Genomic DNA, 7,609 nt, shown 5'->3' on the forward strand with positions numbered 1-7,609 from the left:
ATGAAAAACTGAAGTAGTGTGGGCAATTAAATTCAAAACTGACCCTTTACAAATCCTAGTTATATTTTTTATGGTGTAAGCCAGTGGTTTCCAAAGTGTGCACCGTGGTGCCCTGGCCAGCATACAGGGGCACCGTGAAATGTTCCAATATTTTCACTGAAATTACACTTACCTGTTAGTCTACACATGGTTTAATATACGATTGTTCCAAATATGCGCTTATTTTGTACTTTTTACATGGAAAATGTTTATGAATTTGAAATATGTGTTTATTTTTTAACTTAATGCAGGCAACCTAACCACATTAACTGAGTGTGTGTTAGATAGGCCTACATTCTAATGGGCGCAGTGGAAAAATCTTGAAACTCTAAGGGCACTGTGAAACGAAAAAGTTTGGGAACCACTGCTGTAAGCTATTTAAGTTTGAATTATTTTTTGACTTTTATTTAAAGTTTAAAGTGGGATCCTCCACCAGGTATTGAATCTGGGACCCCTTGATTACAAGGCAATGATATTACCACTACACCATGGGGGAGGCCCTCAGTTGAATTTGTGCCTTCAATTGCATAGAGATAGCACTAATGTTCACATGTTCAAAGGTAGCCAACAGCAACATGAAGATGCAGTGTAGTTGGAACGGCCATACAACTTTGGGAAGTAAAACATACAACTACAATGGTGAAGCATTGGATACTAATGCCAAGAAAAGAGGTTAACTTTCTGGTTGTGTCATAATTTTCATTACACAGGTTCAGAATGGAAGCTTTACTACCATGTACACTCACAAGGAATTGAACTCTGCAACCCTTGATCACAGAAATTCATAAAAATTCAAGAAAAAGAAACAACTCTTTTGGTTGATAATATCATATATTTTCACAGAGGAATTTTTCAGTACAATTCAATATCTTCCTACCTGTTTCCAATGGACATTAAGTATGCTAATCAGATCCCAAAAAAACTGAAAATCTCTATCATAAACAGCTCAATGAATGTGCACTTAAGGTAAAACATTGGTAGCACAATTTTTGTTTCAAAGTACACGAACATCAGACGATTTTGAAACAATGAACTATCTGTACCTAACTTACTTCTCAAAGTTTCACATATTTATTGTACAACATAGCACACATACTGATATGACATTATTTCCGTATAAGCTACTCAAAGTATTTTTCTTTGCATGGAAAGACAGGAGTATCCTACTATTTACAACAATGACAACCATACTTTTACTGCTACAGCATTTTTTTAAAGAACAGCAAACTTATGCTACAATGCAGCGACATGTTTTCTTAATAAAAAAACAAACTGCAAAAATGACAGCTGCAACTGGGTTATAAAAATTCTGTAAGAAAATACACAGGAGTTATTAACTTCTTCATAACATTTTTTTTAATAACCTTCAAGGTAACACAAATCTCTTTGTGTGAACATTGAAGCTGCTTTATGAAAGATATACAGCTTTCTGAAAAATATTACTTTTAGAAGACAGACATAGAGAAGAAGAAGGATTTTTTGCTTCTGCTTATAGCTTTCAAAATACTCTTAGTTCATTGGCAGTTTTTCCAGTCTACGATTGAGCCCAGCTCTCGCGACGTATTTACAAGATTGTCCTCAGTAGGAAGGTTGCTCAGTACCTCTTGAAAAATTGACACAAAGCAAACATATTGACTAAAAACATCAGCTACTGAAAGCACTACTGAATACATCAAAACATAGGAGATGGAAGCCACAAAAATATCATGTCTTATCTTTCGAAATACAATTTTGGATATATCTTGAGTGTTCTTTTTTTGTATGTTAAAGAGAACTCATAGCAGAAAAAGACAGAATTTACACATACACACAGTCCAGATTATGAGACTCAATACATTTTGGGCAATGCAGTATACGGAAATTCAAATTAAGGTATTTTAATATACTTTTGACTTTAATCTTTTTATGACCAAATAGAATTGTATAACTGCACGTAAGACATTAGAGGACAATGAAAGAAAATACTATTTTTGTGGCTTTCACATAATGGATACAATGATATATAGAACACAATTAGGCCTTGTCCAACCAGCATCAGTTCAACATTGAGAAAAATGTCTGCTGGTCATACTGTTACATGATTGCTTCTCCGGCATTAAGATTCCTTCAAATACAATAACACACTTTACATTCTCAATTAAAATATATTTTTAAAAATCAGGCAAAAGTTTGAACAGATCACAAATTCCACAAAACAGAAAAAAAGTTTCACTTGATTAACACAATGCTGTCAGGCAAAATACATGAATTTCAGGCATTATTTTTGCACAAATAGCAAAGTGTACGTCAGGTTCCTTAATACATTAAATAGATATAATGTTCTCTATTTAGTTGATTCCATTGATAAACAAAATGCCCTTGCATCTATTATGACTGACCACTCGAAAATATAGAGAAAATCCAATATTCGATCAGTCATTCATATATTATTTTAAAATGATTTTTTCAAAGTAAAAAAGAAGTTGTGATTTGAAGTATTTGTGCTGTTACAATTTTTACTACGATAAATACAACAAATTGCTAATGGTATACTCCATTTCAAAATCAACTCAGATCTACAAGCATAAGTGACAAGATGTTAAAAACACTCAGGTTAAAGAAACATAACCACTGAAATGATTGTTCATAAAATAATTTCCATTTACAAACAGGGAATCTAGAAATAACATGCATGTTTGCTTCTTCGCTAGAAATTGTGTTCATAAAATGAGTGCGTGTGAAAGCTGAACTGCCATGTTGGGACAATGGAATATAATCCAGTGAAAACAAGATTACCCACAGTATAATTTGATCTTTAACCACACTGTCTGAACATTAACTTGAACTAACACTAAATAAAGGAAGACTGTAGCATGAAGTCTATTAAATAAGTGGAAGATGGTGGCATTAAAATCAGAACAGACTTGAATTTGCTGTGGGTTTGCACACATAAAAAAGCTTTCTATCTTCATCTTTTGTGCCTTAAGGAAGGCCATTTTGACTGCAGCTGAAGAAACAAACATGAATCTTATAATTCAGGCTCCTGCTTGTAAACATGAAGTGAATTTGCAATTGTAACACAGCATTTATGGAAAATAAGAATAATGATAATGCATTAAATGTCACGCAAAACTTCCAAACTGTCGACAAAACTCCATGTGAGATATTTCTGAAGGACTAAAAAAAATAGTATCACACCGTTATGCTTTAGCAAGCATATTGAGCATAAACAACACCTGTCTGAGAGAAGGCTATTATTTTTTTAAAAAACTTTTACTACTATAGATTATACATGGGAGATTAGTGTGGGCTCAAACCCTGGACTGTTCATCCTGCATGTTCCTTCAGACAAATGCTTGGGTGTCTTCTAACGAAGAATTCTTTTTCTCGTTCTCTATCCACTTCGCCAGAAATACAGTCGTGATACCTTTCAATGAATTAACTGTGGACACCGACATTGCCATTTATTATTTGAACCCTCACAACAAGAAGCCAAAATCTTCCTGGAAAGGTTGAGAAACTTGAGAAAGCAGTAGAGGAACAGTAGACTAGGAAGGATAATGTGCTGTGTTCTTACAATGACTATCAAAGTTACATTCTGATTGAAATAATGTAACACCAAGCTTACAACAGTAGGATTTCAATGCTTGAAACACTACTCCAAGGCTCTAAACTCATTTCAGTATAAAATATCAAGATATATATATATATAAATGGATCAATTGGAGACTGCGATAAGATGTAATATGGATTTAGAGGAAGTCATTCAAGGAAAGAAAAAACTTTACATGCATAAATGCACAATGATTGCAATAGTTTAGGTATGTAGATAGCATGGAAGAGTACATGACCCCTGAAAGAATATTACGAGAGCTATATCAAAGCAGAGAAGGAAGACTAAGATGGAGGCTGAGGATTTATTAATAGGAAACTGGAGGCTGATACACTATTGGTTATTAGCCAAATAAATTCCAACAGCATGCATTTCAATACCTTCCAAAGAAAGATAAAATATTAGCAATTTTGAAGCATGGATATGAAGATTAATCAGTTCTCGACTGATATAGTCATATCAGTAAAACTGATGATAAATTTACCCATCCAAATATTTCTATAAAGAGCTTGCAATTTAGTGTAAAATTCTTCCATTAGGTTGATGAATGCAAAGGTATAATTCACATACCCTGATTTTATAAGCAAACATGTAAATAAGTAGAAAACCCATTCCACTCCCTTGCTTATGTACATTAGTTATAGAAGTGAATGGATCATTTGCAATATTATATAGGATCAGTAGATTTTCAGTTAGCAGTATCAATAAATTTTATATTGGTACTTCATATCCATCCCTATTATAAGGATGAGGGCTAGTTAATTTTTTTTTTGCCTAAAACACCTTCATAAATTGAGAAAAAAAAATATATAACACTGTAACTGTAACTTAAAAATACACATACGCCTTCTAATTTTAGAATATTCGAAAGAACTTTATTATCTGAATTTTCAGGAATGTGTCCATCATGATTGTGATTTAAGTGGAAATAAACTTCTAGGAATTTTGTACACAAAACACAAGGTCATTAGTTGTTGGTGGAATACAGCTAGTACCAACGTCCCAAATATACAGTTATACAGGAATTGAGCTGGTTTAGAGACAGATTAGAAAAAAATCAACTTAGAGGTATGAACAGCATCAAAATTTGCTGGAACTGGCATGCACAGGATATTTTCAACAGGTAGCCAGGTAAATTAATGAAATTCAAGCCATTATCTACAAAGCAGTCAATGCTCAAGCATAGTCTGGACAAACTTGAAGAAAGCCAGACTTCATTTTCCTCAAAACCATAATGAGGCACCTCTTGTCAAGATTGTGATAAAGTCAAAGTTTCTCAAGTTTTTCTGGAACTATACTTCACTGAGAAACAGGAAATATAAAGTTTCCATTAATAAAAAGATCAAGTTCTGCACACTGATGCAAACAACACTGCCAATGACATGATATTTTACTGAAGAGACAAATAATTGTTCACTTCTACCAGAAAATAATGTAAGTCAGAACACCAATGATATTAAAATTTAGGGGTGGGACCGATTAATCGGTACTCTATCGGTATCGGCCGATATAGGCATATCGGTGTATCGGTAAAATTACCGATTATTTTACCGATCCGATACATTGATAAATATCTGATAATTTAGTGCAAAATTCTGCCATTTTGTTGTAATTTTTATGGATAATCGCTATGCCCTACTTTCTAAAAAATTAAATGTCTAAATATGCAACTTCTATTGCACTGCAGTCGCCTTGAAACACACATTTATTAAGGAGGGCAATGAACCTTTGAGGTTCTTCAAGGACCATTTCTAATTTTATATCGGATCGGTAGGATATCGGTTATCGGTATCGGTAAATTTTATATCGGTACTTTATCGGTATCGGCCAAAATTTCATATCGGCCCATCCCTATTAAAATTATATTGAAAAAGCTTTAGAAAGATATGAACTTACAATACTGAAAAAATGGAAGACTTAACCAAACTTGTAATATTGCGTAGACAGCACCTTCATTTTTAATTGCATAAGAAATTTACGTACATTATTACAGTAATGTGATTGTTTTCTTACATAAGCGTTCCTTCTCGTCTCTCGCACACGTCTCTCTGCTAAGAATGTACCGGTATTAAAATTTGCACACATGATTCAAATCACAAATCATACTAATTCACAATGTGAATGTGATTTTGCATATTTTCTCATTGTTATTGGGAAATTTGCTCTGGGGTTAAATCATGGAGTTGTTAGTAAATTGGGGCGACCATCCCCTTGTTTAACAATGGTGCAAGGGAGAAATATCACAGTGAGAGTGTGGGTATCATGTTTATGTCATTGACCTTATGGGAGTAGCGATTTCAGTAATAAACTAGTAAAGATGAAGACTCCATATAACATATGTGCAAACATAATGGAAGTCCTTGCATTCAAGAGACAAAAATCTGACTTCAAGAATACTGACTTTTTGTTGAAGCTGTATGTTTAGCAATGGGACAGTTCAATCAGTGCTTTATCAATAAATCTGTTAATGATATTTCTATAAATAGCCTGTACATTACTGCCAAATTCTGCCATCTTTTTCTCTCTTATAGGTATAAAGATAACTTGGTATTGTAAAGTACATTCCAGATAAATTCTCACTGCAGTCACGCAACTATATGCACATTAATGTAATGTAAATGAAACATCAATTATCTTCAAAGCTCACTTAACACTACACATTTGATGCAGTGGTATTCTCTGGATTTTCGGAAAAGGTGGGGGGGGGGGTATTACCGTGAGGGTCAGTTACATCTTCTTTAGTAGAGCCATATATTTTGCACCTTTACCTGTATTTGAAATTATTATCTATAGAAATGAAGAGACCAAAGAGGAGATGAGGTTACGACTCAGCCCCACCCCTTAAAAAAAATTGTACTGGTTAATCCTAGCATATTTTTTTAAGTGACATGGAGAGGAAAGCAAAGGACAAGACAATATGGCTTACGTCTCTCTCATGCATATGCATGCCAACCTACATCAAAGAGTGAGTGAATGACTGACTCAGAGAGCGAGTGAGTGTGTGTGTGTGTGTGCGAGTGTGTGTGTATGTGGGGGGGGGCAGGAGCCAGAAGACTTCAAAAAGATGTAAGAAACATAATTACATCCCTTCTATTAAGAAATTTCCAGGCACAGATCTGGACAGAAAAAAAAGACACTTTGCCTTATCTATCTCGCAACCTTGTTGTAGTGAACTGACACGTCCCCCACTTGAGTCACTTGTCGATCCTTATAAGATGGACTCCCATGAAGTTTCCTTTTGTTCTACTGTTTTCTGCAATAATTTATGGCACTGTGGCATAAACATGTGTCAAAAACAACCCCAAGATGATAACAAAAAACTATTCACGTAGCATGAAGGAACAACGTAAATAGAGATACATAATTAGAATTAGCAGCTTAGAAATCGCTAGATGATTTTCTTGAAAAAATGTGGCAATTGGATATTATTAATGTATAGTACCTCTTGAATGTAGTTCTTTCACATATTAATCTTTCACAAGTAGAGATGGAAGATCAACACATACAGGTTGAATCTTAGGTCATACTTAGTATTAATTTTTTTGGAAAATATTTCTCATTTAAAAATACTATACTGATATTCAAAATTCCAAAAAATTGGATGGCATGGAATCACTCAGAGCACTGAGGAAACTCCAGTGCTATGCACTAAAGGGTAGCAAGTAGCAGTTACAGATCACTCAATTCTTCAGTTTTAAAAGAAAAATTATACACGTTGTCTCAAAAGAAGTTGCAGTTCATATGATGCACTTTTTTCATGCCGTCTTTCACCCCTCAGTGTAACCATACAGAAACATTACTGAAAAAAATTCCACTTAAAATAATCTACCCTGGGAATTGAACCCAGGTTTTCTGCATTGCAGTCACACACCCTACCAACTGGACCACCACAGCTCTCTCCAATTTCAATTCCTTCAAGAAAGGATTTTTTTTTTTTTAAAAAATATATATATATTTTGTTCAAGTCCACTTATGCAC

The sequence above is a fragment of the Lepisma saccharinum genome, chromosome 5, assembly GCF_977018435.1.
Source record: "Lepisma saccharinum chromosome 5, izLepSacc3.1, whole genome shotgun sequence".
In the NCBI taxonomy this organism is placed as follows: domain Eukaryota; kingdom Metazoa; phylum Arthropoda; class Insecta; order Zygentoma; family Lepismatidae; genus Lepisma; species Lepisma saccharinum.